The following is a 12,289-nucleotide window of genomic DNA, read 5'->3' on the forward strand; positions in this document are numbered from 1 at the left end:
CTAAAACAATAGAAATTTGGGCCAGGGTGGTCTTTTAACAGCATTGCACAAGTACAAGACCCTGAATTCATCACTCAGCATTTCAGACAAACAAACAAAAATATTGAGGGAATAAGATAGGATACACCCTTGAGCTAATCAGGGTTATAACTGGGTGGATAAAATCTATGGGTGTTGAGGGAAGTTTGGGGAAATGAGAAAATCCCTGTCTTTCCCTGGACATGCACATTGCTGGTGAGTACCTGGGGCTATCTCCCTGGGGCTCAGGGGTGACAATGCTGGATAAAGGGAGAGCCACCCAGGAATCACTGTGTGAGGCCCAGGGAGGGATATGGCTGCAAGGAGGAGGAGGAAGCAGGGGGAACCTGGGGCCTCAGAAGTTGCTTCCACTGTACTGAACAGGTTCAAGGAAAGATGCAAGAACACTTAGCTCCCAGGGCAGAGGAGGGACTGAAGTGGCCAGAGATGAGGTCTTCATGTCAGGCCAGCAGAAAGTTTCTAAGCCTGTTATAGACACAGAAGAAAAGGCTTTGACTCCGCAACTCTGGGAATGAAGGGGTGGGGACCATGTAAGGCACCTGCTTTGGCATTTGTGAGCCCCGAGTTCCATCCCAGGTACCACATGAGACCACCAAGGACAGCACAGGGGTAGGAGCCCCAAAGATAGCACTGACACCATGGCAGCACTGAGGGGGTGCGGGGCATCCCATGGATGGTGGACTGACCTTGTGGGTCTCTCCTCTTATTCTGTCTCTCTCTTTCTGCCCATCCCTCTGAAAAAATAAAGGATGGAATATTTGGCCCAGGAGTGATGGTAAGGAATTTGGGTGAGTTTCCAGCTCCACATTAAAAAAAATCATTCCTGGGTGAGTCATTGAATTCCTTCTTAACTGGAAAATTATATATATATATATATCTAAATATATAGTATTATATTATATATTGTTTATTTTCCCTTTTGTTGCCCTTGTTTTTTATGTTGTTGTAGTTATTATTATTGTTGTTACTGATGTCGTCATTGTTGGATAGGACAGAAAGAAATGGAGAAAGGAGGGGAAGGCAGAGAGGGGGAGAGAAAGACACCTGCAGATCTGCTTCACCACCTGTGAAGTGACTTCCCTTCAGGTGGGGAGCTGGGGGCTCGAAACGGGATCCTTTCGCCAGTCCTTATGCTTTGTGCCACGTGCACTTAACCCCTTGCACTACTGCCCAACTCCCACCAGATGAATATATTAAGTGTGCCTGTTTTGGTTAAGACACAGTTAGGAGAGCATCACACACAATCATTACGACTTGTGACTTATGTATCATTCCTGATGAGTTTGCCATACATGGGCCCTTTTGAATCACCTTTCTAAGTGTCTCATCTGAGAATGATCCAATTTTTCCAGTGAAAACCTTTGTCTGACACTCAAGGGACACTGGCTTAAAAAATGATCTTTCTACTTGCTTGCTTCATTTATTGACTCACTGCAAACTACTGTTCACTTTTGCTTATGGATACATGTACATGTGCTCTATCTCATGGGCCCTGGTCTATATCTAGGTTTTGAGGTTTTGTTAAGAAGTGCACCACCCAAAATGGAATTAAGGAGTGTTATGAGCTAGGAAAGGTCTCACCATAGTAATGAAGCTGTAGGATTGACATCCCATGCCTGACATCTCTGGATACAGTCCGAAGTGTAACATGCTGAGGTGGTACTGGCTATATTGCTTAGGTTGGGATCAGCAGATGCAGTGTCAATTGGTATGAGTTGAGAGAAGCATGCAGGAATGTGAGCCCCACCCTAGAGGTTCCAGGCCTGGGAGAAATATGGGCTTCATAGAGAAAGGGGAAGGTTCCTGCTGTTTAAGGGCTTAAGAAGGCAATAGTTATTGCTATAACCAAATTATTTGGCAATTGGGTTAATGTTGAAAAACCCTTTGCTAGCATTTGGTATATCATACAAAACCTCACCATAATTTATAACCTTTTATGCTACTTACATATAGCTGTATCTTATAAAGTAACATCACCAGTTGTTTCTGTTCTCCCTGGTCTAAGCTTTTAGAAGATTTAACATTTCAAAGAACATGTTCATTATTAGAAATGTATTAATAATTTGAGCTCACTGATAAATTCAATTTGGTTACCAATTTGAAGTTTTAAGTGCTTACACTGATGGAACTCAGAGCTATGGTCTATGCACCAAAAAGTTGGAGACACAGTTTCTACTTAGACCTAGATATCCTCCTCACCAACCTCCCATTAGGCATCCCTCAATCATTCCAAAGCTAACTAGTCAGACAAAGTAAGGACTACAAAAGCTGAATAAGGGCATACGTTAATTTGACGACTCTTTAAAAATGACTCTTTAGTCACTTCCAGGCCACCCCATCACCTGAGACCCTAGTCAGGGAGTCCTGGGATTCCCAAACAGACATGATGGGCCTAGATCTCTAACAGATCCCTCTTTCCACTGCCAGTGGTCATCTCCATCAGGAACAACATAATGAACCCCTCTGTGGGCCCCTATAGGACCTTGCCCTCAATGTGGATCAACAATGGTAGCAAATATTCCATTCTCCGAAGAGAGCTGGGACAATATACTCTACCTACTGCCCGAGGAAGATGGGTCCTGATATTAGTGCAGCCTAGAATGTTCCTAGCCATGACCACAGAATGCGAGCTCAGATCTATAGAGATGCAGAGGTTACATAGGCTCCTGTGCTGAATATGGGCCCCAGATCAAATCGATGGGGTTTACAGTTAACAATATTTATATACTTTCCCATATTTGGGAGCTACTCTCTTCCCTGATCTAGCTTTGTAGTTCTTTTTCCAAGAATGACACCAATTCCCCAGACAATAACCTGGGTCCACCTGCATATTAACTGTCAGGCTCAGGCTAAAACTAAAACTAAATTCATGGACCCCTTGAGATATACCTAAAATAGACATACCAACTTTTTCCAAATCGGAGACCCCAAATCTTCATCTGCAATATTCTTGCCTTTAGGTTCATGATTATTCAACAATTTGTTCTGTTTTATAGCTCAACTCTTTTTCAGCCGCCAGGTTCCAGATGCTACCATGATGCCAGCCTGATTTCCCTAGGCAGACAACCCCACCATGTGTCTTGGAGCTCCGCTTCCCCAGAGCCCTGCCCCACTAGGGAAAGAGAGAGACAGGCTGGGTGTCGGACTAGCTTTGCGGGCAGGAGAGAGAGACGACCAGGGACTCATGGCTGAGTGGTACGCAGTTCAGTCTTTATTCATGTGGAACGCAGCGCAACCTAAGCTATCTCTAATCACAATCCTGTCCTTATATATCCTGAGGCGGAAGAGTAGGTCCGAAGAGGATGTAGGTAGGATAGGGGGTGGGGAGAAGGAAAAAGTGTGCAAAACAGTGAGGATTAAACCAATGTCCTGGAGGCAGGGTGGTGCTTAGTTAACAGTGTTATGTAAATAGAATACAGCGTTAAGTAGGGGGGATTAAACCAGTGAAACAGAAGGGGGTCTTAGAAGCAGAATTTAGAAGCAGACCAACAGCTGGGAGAATGGATTGACCTGCCAATAATCATGTTCAGCAGGGAAGCAATTGCAGAAGCCAGACCTTCCACCTTCTGCACCCCACAATGATCCTGGGTCCATACCCCCAGTGGGATAAAGAATAGAGAAGCTATCAAGGGAGGGGACTGGATATGGAGCTCTGGGGGTGGGAATTGTGTGTAATTGTACCCCTCTTATCCTATAGTCTTGTCAACATTTCCATTTTATAAATAAAAATTAAAAAAAATGAAAAGCAGGAGACAGATTTGCAATAAACCTCATCATTTGCTTCGGAAAGGAAAAGACACAGAAAGCTGCCCCGTTTGTTCCATAGGGATGCCCATTTGTGTATGTGCCCTGAGGGACTATCCACAGGAGAAAGAGCTTCTGTCCTCACACACGCTCTGTTCCTCATCTCCCTCCCCATCTCTAGACCCCCATCTAAAATTAAGTCTTGGGAGACAGTTGCAGGAATGAAGTCCCCTCTCCCATTTCTGTACCAGGCCTTTCTCTGGGTCCGACACTGAATACTTAATTTCTGGCCACATCTGCTTCTCTCCAGGAGTTAACTTTTAACAGTAACCTTTCAGGAGATGAAAGGGAGGCATGAAACATTTTCATTTTCTTGAAGAATCTCGTTTCTCCCTTCTCCGGAGACAATCGCACCTGGGAACCGTCTGGATCACTTTAAACACAAGCTCCTTGTTTCGCTTAAGAAAGAGGAAGACAGGGAAGCAAGGGAGTTGGTGAGCAGGCCTGTGACCTTAGCCAGATTCCTTTTAATCTGAGCCAATTAGTGGACTTGGGGAGGCTCAGTCTCCTGCATGTTTCAAAGACACCCTCTGCGTCCCCCACATGTTCAACCCCAAATTCATCTTCCCAGCCCGGCTTCCCTGTTTACCACTTGTTTCAACACTTGTAGTTCCTCATGTAAAATTAAAAAGCAAGAGGACCAATTTGCAAACATAATTAAGTTACGAAGGGGCCTTTTTATGTGGTGCGTAGTTAATTATGGTGGCTGGATTATTCCACCAAAGTCGATCTCTGTGCTCCTCCCCCAACCCCCCACACACTGTTGGGTAAAGACGTTCCTGATAATTATCAGAGCAAACTGATTGTCATCTCATTAGTGGGAGGGTCTCAGGTGATTCGCAGATTTCCCTGAGTCTGATTCTCAGCTCTCCCTCCCCCTACCCACCACATGTCTCTCACATGTGTGTGCAAGCATGTGTGGACCTTGGGGACAATGACACGCTTTGTTTTCACATTAGTGGCCCCACAGAAATCTGTTTACAGAACTACCAGGTTGGGGAGGGGCTACTGGCATCTAATCCATCCCTAAGAAATGTCTGTGGGCCAGAGGGGCAGTCAGAGATGTTTTGCCCCTGTATGCTTTGTTTGTCTGCATAACTGGGAATAATGAAGCTATTAGTTTTGCTGCCATCAACAATCATCTTGTTCCAGCCCTCCCTTTTCTCTTTCCTCTTTGCCCTTCCTTGAGGGCAGTCTGCTGAGATCCCTGACAAGGCAGGTCTCTGGACAGCAGACCTGGGGCTTTGGATCACTTGGGGGGAGGCACCCTAGAGGAGGGGTCAGGATATGGGACAGGTACATACATGGTGACAAGGAGAACTGGAGCTGTTTTTCTCACTGTTGGAGTAACAAAAGAAGCCAGAACGCCATTTTTTGTTTGTTTGTTTGTTTTTGTTTTTGTTGTCGGCTTTCAGTGAGGAAGAACTGTGCTGTAGATTCCAGTCTCCCCAGCACACAGCTTACCTATCTGTCTCTGTAAACAGTAACCCACTGAGGGGAATCGGGGCCCTCTGGGAAGGGCGTTTGTGCCAGAAAGCTGGGTGACAAACAAAGAGGATGGGGCACATCCAAGGACATTGACAGTCCAATCTGGGCAGTCTGAGTAATGACAAGACCTCAGCAGTAAAGCTGCATCACCAACAGATCAAAATCAATTGACCAAATGGTTCTGTGTGCTGCAAATAAAGGAAGGAAGGAAGGAAGGAAGGAAGGAAGGAAGGAAGGGAGGAAGGGAGGGAGGGAGGGAGGGAGGAAGGAAGGAAGGAAGGAAGGGAGGGAGGAAGGAAGAAGAGGAAGCTCTGACTTTGCCTAGAATACGAGACAGTGCTTGTAGCAATGACAGAATCAGAGGAGGCCCCCATGTGAGCACCTGCAGAAGTGATTTCAGGTAGGAGTTGACTGTCAGTGCACAATTTGGTGGGTTGAAGAGGCGAGGGGTTTGTACCCACAAAATGCTTGTTCTCTACACAGGGCTGACTTCACATTTGCATCCTAGTCATGTGGACGTTAGGCAGTGGGTATGAACACAGGTGGGAAATCTTATGAGTGTATAAACCGATGTTAACTCATCATAATATAAACAGCATTAACGTCACCACTGAGGGGAAAAAGTAAGGTCTCTGTATCACTGCAGTCCTGTGAGAAGAACTTGGGATCTCTCCTGTGTGCTTCCACACCAAAGACAAAACCAGGGTGGGGATGATAAGCAAAGTCCACACTGAGACCAAATCACTGGGATTCAGTCTTCACCAATGCAACCCCCACTGGTGAGATGGACACTGGGGGAATGTTCCAGAATGAAGGAGGGATGGAGATGGCACATGGGCACATCCGGGGGCCTGACACCAAGCCTTACCACAAAGGGTACGGCCTTGTGACTGTTGGGGACCTGACACCAAGCTTTACCACAAAGGATACAGCCTTGTGACTGTTGGGGTTCACTGAGTTCTGTAAGCACTACCCAATTTGTGGGGTTTTACATATAGTTTGTGGAGACACGATTCAATTTTACTTTGTGTGTGTCTGTGTGTGTGTAACCTGGACCTCATACATGCATAATTTCATTTTTATTTATTTTTTTTGATTCAGATAGAGAGATTTAGAGCCAAGAGAGAAAGGAAGAGCTAACACAGCACATCAGAGCTTCCCCCAGTTCCACAGCATCTCCCATGTGGTGTAGGGATTTGAGCCTGGGCCATGGGCATGGCAAGGCATGAGTCCCACTTGGAGAGCTGTCTGTCTGTCCCCATAATTGTGTGTGTGTGTGTGTGTGTGTGTGTGTGTGTGTGTGTGTAGAGGGAAAGTTGGGCCTCATGCATGTAAGATTTTATGATTCCTCTGTTATTTTTCATTCAGATAGAGAAACACACAGAAGTACACAAAGACAGACATGCAGAGATGGAAAGACAGAGAGATATAGACGTCACAGCACTAGAATTTCCCCAGATGCCCTAGCACCTTTCAGGTGGTATTGGGCTTAAAGCTGGGCTGTGTTCCTGGCAAGGCACAGGCCCTGCCTGATGGGCTATCTCCCTGGCCCTGTTACATCTGCTTCATGATGAAGCCTTTAAGCACAAGCCCACAGTGCTCTGTATCTCAGCTCCTCCGGGCCCCATGGTCAAGGCCTTCACTCTTTACCTCCTGAGGAAGCAGAAGCCTCCTTGTCTTTAGAGAAGCTCCAGACACTTTCAAGTCAGCAGGCTCTGAAGTTCAGCCATGAGAGGCACAAGCTCAGATGTATGTGGACTGCAAAGCTGGCTCCTAGGAAGCTTCTGTGTGAAGTGTGAGGATGCCTTCAGTCTTGGCCCGAGAGCTATTCCCTTTCCCTGAATCTCCTTCTCATGGTCAAGATCTGGATCTGAAGACCTTAGGCTGGGTGCAGGGAGGTGAGTTCTGATTTACTCCTACAGCTAAAGCTTCAGAATTCTGCCCTGGGGAGTCAAGGGGATTCTTAGCACTTCCAGCAGATAAAGAGTGACTGCTGTGTCTGAACTTGATGCAGACACAGACTGGAGAGACCCTACTAGAGACTGGGTCCCAGGAGCGAGATTTGTGGGGAGCCACTTAGACTCCACCAGGAAGTCTCATGGCAGCAGCAGAGATGGGAACAGGACATGCAGTCATGTCTTCGTTGCCTGAGTGATATCTTGTCTGCTTCTGTCTGTTTACCTCTCTCTCTCATCTTCTTATCTCTCTCATCTTCTTATCTCTCTCTCTCTCTCTCTTTGCCTCCAGGATTATTGCTGGGGCTTGATGCATGCATTATGAATCCATTGCTCCTGGTGACCATTTTTTCCATTTTATTGGATAGGACAGAAAGAAATTGAGAGAGGAGAGGGAGATAGAAAAGCCAGACACCTGTAGATCTGCTTTGCCAATTGCTGGCGAAGCTTCCCCCCGCTGGTGGAGAGCCAGAGGTTCAAAACTGGATACTTGTGCTTAGTACTATGGGCACTTAAACAGGTGCACCATCATGGGTCCCTCTATCATCTAACTCTATCATCTATTTATTTATTTATCATCTATCTACTTATCTATTGGTCAACTATTGTATCTATAGATCCATTATATAACTTTAAAAATATTTATTTTTCCTTTTGTTGCCCTTGTTGTTTTTCATTGTTGTTGTAGTTATTATTGTTGTTATTACTGATGTCGTTGTTGTTAGATAGGACAGACAGAAATGAAGAGGGGAGGGGAAGACAGAGTGGGAGAGAAAGATAGACACCTGCAGACCTGCTTCACCACCTGTGAAGTGACTCCCCTGCAGGTGGGGAGCCGGGGGCTTGAACTGGGAGCCTTGAGCCGGTCCTTGCACTTTGTGCCACGTGCGCTTAACCTGCTCTGCTACCACCTGACTCCCCCATTAACTAACTTTTATCTATCTGTCACTCTGTCTTCAGTTCCTGTTGACAACCATTATTATTATTATTATTATTATTATTATTATTATTATTATTATCATTATTTATTTCCTGAGAGACAGGAATGTGAGTTCCTGGGCCTTCCTGAATGGCAGGAGCATCTCTGGTTGGAAGGAGGTGACTGAATGGCTCCAGGATGGGGGTTGATCAGAAGAAAGTTCGGACATAATAGGAATCTTGGAACTTCCAGCACCCCCTGTCTTCTAGAGAAGGACAAATGTGGAGATGCCATCAGCAGCCCACGGTGCTCATGTGTTGAAGCCTCATGGAAGTGTCCGGGGTATATTTCTGTCCTCCTTGGGAGCACTGCGTAATGGTAGTGCTGGTCTACTTGAAGGCACAGGGTTCAGGCCTCTGCCATGAGTTCAGCAGGTAGAAGCCTTGTTTTTCTGAGTCTAAAAGAGCAGCCTCAGATACAGTTAAGTTACCAGTGCAGCTTGGTCAGCTGGAACGGCGACATCTCCCTGCTCCCTGCTCTCCAGAAAGATGACACCTGTCTCATACCTGAGAGTGGAGGTTGTGACACTGATTTGGAAATTGGACTTTGGGGAGTGTGGGGGTTCCCAGTGCCCTGAGGGAGGAAAGCAACAGCTCTTTTCTCCTCTAGGGAAGCCTAGGATGCCCTGCCACGTCTGCTCTGCCCCATGTGAAGATTCAGAACCACCCGGAGTATTTGAAAGTGCTTTCTGGTCATTTCGACTCATTTCTCTTTGCTAGCCCAGAGCTAGCCAAGCACTGAGGCCGTCAGCCAGATATTATTAGAGCTATTAATTCCAATGATAGCAGGGGCTTTGGTGCTATTGTCATCCTGGCAGATGGCCTGAGTCTGAGGAGAGGCTGCAAATGACAACTGCAGATGGAGAGGTTTGGGGAAAGAGGAAATCACATCCAGAGGCAGTGTCTGAAGAGCTAGGAGGGCTCCCTGTATAACACCGGACTCCCCTGCTGACTGCCCCTTACCTCCCCATACCCCAGGACACAGGGGAAGGCTAATTACACCCATCCCAGGACAGAAGTTCAGGCGGCGATGATGCCCAGGATTGCCAGCGTGACAGACTCGGTCACAGGCAGGTACGCACGCACAGGCCTGCTGTGGACCTGGCTTCACAGAAGCTTCCCCACTCCACACCCAGGAGTCTCAAATATTCAGGTACAGGCAGAGAAACAATCCAACTGAAAACAGAATGTAGGTTGCTGAGATAAGCACACTTGGACAGTGAGCTAGCTGGCTTTGTTTGGCTCATGACTCAGCCTCAATCCCAACCTCCAGTGCAATGGAAGAGGTTTCTGAGCTGTGGTGGTCAGCCTGGGACAGTGGAGGTCCAGTAATGACAAAAAGAAAGAAATACTAGAATAAAAACTGGGGGGTACAGAGCTTCATCTGCAATATTCTTGCCTTGAGGTTCACGACTAGTCAACAATTTGTTCGGCTTTATATCTTAACTCTTTTTCAGATACCAGGTTCCAGATGCTACCGTGACGCCAGCCTGATTTCCCTAGGCAGACAATCCCACCATGTGTCCTCAGATCCCTGCCAACAGAATCCCCCGATTCTGCCCCACTCAGAAAATATAGAAACAGGTTGGGGGTATGGATTGACCTGCTAACGCCCATGTTCAACGGGGAAAACCTCCCACCTCCTGTACCCCACAAAGATCTAGGGCCCATACTCCCAGAGGGATAAAGAATAGGAAAGCTTTCAAGGGAGGGGATATGGGCTCTGGGGGTGGACACTGTATGGAAATGTACTCCTCTTATCCTATGGTCTTGTCAATATTTCCATTTTATAAATAAAAACTAAAAAAACAAAATAAAACTGGGTGGTAGAGTAGGGAAGATGCTACCCAGGAAGGAGAGCCCAACTGTCAAGGAGAGAGAGTGGGCACACAGCGGTCACATGTGGTGATACACATCTGCGTGACCAGCTCACAGTCTCCATGGATTCACATGCCTGTGTCTTTGCAGTGCACAGCACATGGCCATGTGAGTGGAGTAATGCCCATGGATGGAGACAGGCTGGGAGGGGCCTATCAGGTTTCCAATGTTAGGGGTCCAGAAATGACTCATCTAGCAGATGGTTGCTGGCATTCTGGGACTCGAACCAGGGTTTGAACCATACAGAGTGCTTGAGGAGACTCATGGATGGTGGGGTGGTGCTATGGTGTCTTGCCTCTGGATCTTCCTCTCTCTCTCTCTCTCTCTCCCTAAAATAAAGAATGAAAATGTATATTCAGGGGGCCACTCACTGGTGGTAGTGTGCAGGTGTGAGGCCCTGGGCTTATCCCCTCAGCCTCATGACAAAAAAGCAAAATTAAAAGTATGGTTATGAAGTTCTCCTTCCCTCTCTCTCTCTCTCTCCATCTCTCGGCAGAGCCAGTCTGCACATATGCAATTTCAGCACTCCAGGGTGTTTTACTTATTCATATAGATAGTAGGGACATAAAGCCCACAGTCCATAGCATAGGAAGTCCCTCCTGTGTCACAGCCCGTCATGGATGCCTGGACACAGCAAGGCAGGTGTCCAACCAGGTGAGCTTCTCTCAGACCCCATGAAGTTCTGCTAAGCTGCCCTAAAGTCATCACATCTGGGTGGAATTCCTTCTTCTTCTAGCGTTTGGAATCACTGATAAAGCACAAAGTAATGGTCCCAAAGAAACATGAGTTAAAGGAACAGTTGATCCAAACTTTTCTAAAAATATCATGATGTATAATGACAAAGTCTTTATAGAACTGGAGACTCTAAAATGTAGAAGACCTTATAAAGCACCACATTGAGTAGCTAAAAACAGTTAATAGTTGATGTGATACTATTCAGAGCTAGATCATATATACACACACATGATCATACATGTACATGTATATCCTACTGCCCTCATTTGAACCTTGTATCACAACAAAAACCATGAAGAATTCGGACTCAAAGCATGTTTGGCTAGATCTATGCTGTTTGCTAGAATGTGGGGAGAAGATGAGCTAGAGGAGACAAGAGAGGTGAGAACACTAGGCTAGTTGGTTGCTATTTTGTTATTATTATTGAATTATTATGTTTTGCCATCAAGGTTATTGCTGGGGCTCAGTGCCTGCATAATGAATCTACCACTAGTCCTAAAGGCCAGTGTTTTTTTTTTTTTCTGTTCTTTTTATTTGAAAAGACAGAGAGAAATTGAGAGGGGATGGAGAGGTGGGGGGAGAGAGAGAGAGAGGGAGAGGGAGACAGAGATCTGCTACATTGTTTTACTGCTTATACAGGTAGGGGCCAGGGGCTCGCATATGGTAACACATGTGCTAAACTGGGTGCTTAACCACACAGCCTCTTTGGGTGTCATTTTGCTCTCATTACAATGGAGGAGAAGGGCTGGCCTGTACCTTTCCAGAAGTGTGAGAGAGCTGTACAAAAGAAGGCAAATTATTGAGGGTGATCAGGAGTGAGAATGAAATGCCAATATTTCTGACCACAAGTCAATCAGCATTTGAAATAGACACACTACTCAGACATGTATTTTGCTCTCAGATGTTACACATAAAGGTCTACCTTCATGAGCTGGAGAGAGAGACTAGGTAGGATGTGAGGTTTTCCATGTGCACAGCCCAGATTCCAGCCCCAACGGGCACCACATGGAGGAGGCCCTGGTACCAAGGGGAGTTCCATTTTTATGCCCTTTCGTCCTCTTTCCCTGTCTGCCTCTTTATCTGAATGAAAAGCTGGTGGACTGGTAACAGTAGGCTTGGGCAAGACCTTGATGAAGCAAGATTAAATCTATATCCACAGGGCTAGTTTTAGTGGTAGAGGTGTAAATGGTTGTATTTGTGAAGACAATTGTGTTATAAGTAGTTTCTGCTCAGTAAAATCTCTGAAATACACACAGTAAGTCCTAGTCAATACTGAAAAATAATGATACACAGTCAAATGCTTTTGAAAAGTATTTGCAAATCTTATTGAGAACATTTAGGAGGACATATATGCCATCACTGTAAACTGTCAAAAAAACTCCACAAAAACTTAAAGTAAAAATATCATAAGG

This window comes from Erinaceus europaeus, chromosome 21 (assembly GCF_950295315.1).
Source record: "Erinaceus europaeus chromosome 21, mEriEur2.1, whole genome shotgun sequence".
NCBI classification, from domain to species: domain Eukaryota; kingdom Metazoa; phylum Chordata; class Mammalia; order Eulipotyphla; family Erinaceidae; genus Erinaceus; species Erinaceus europaeus.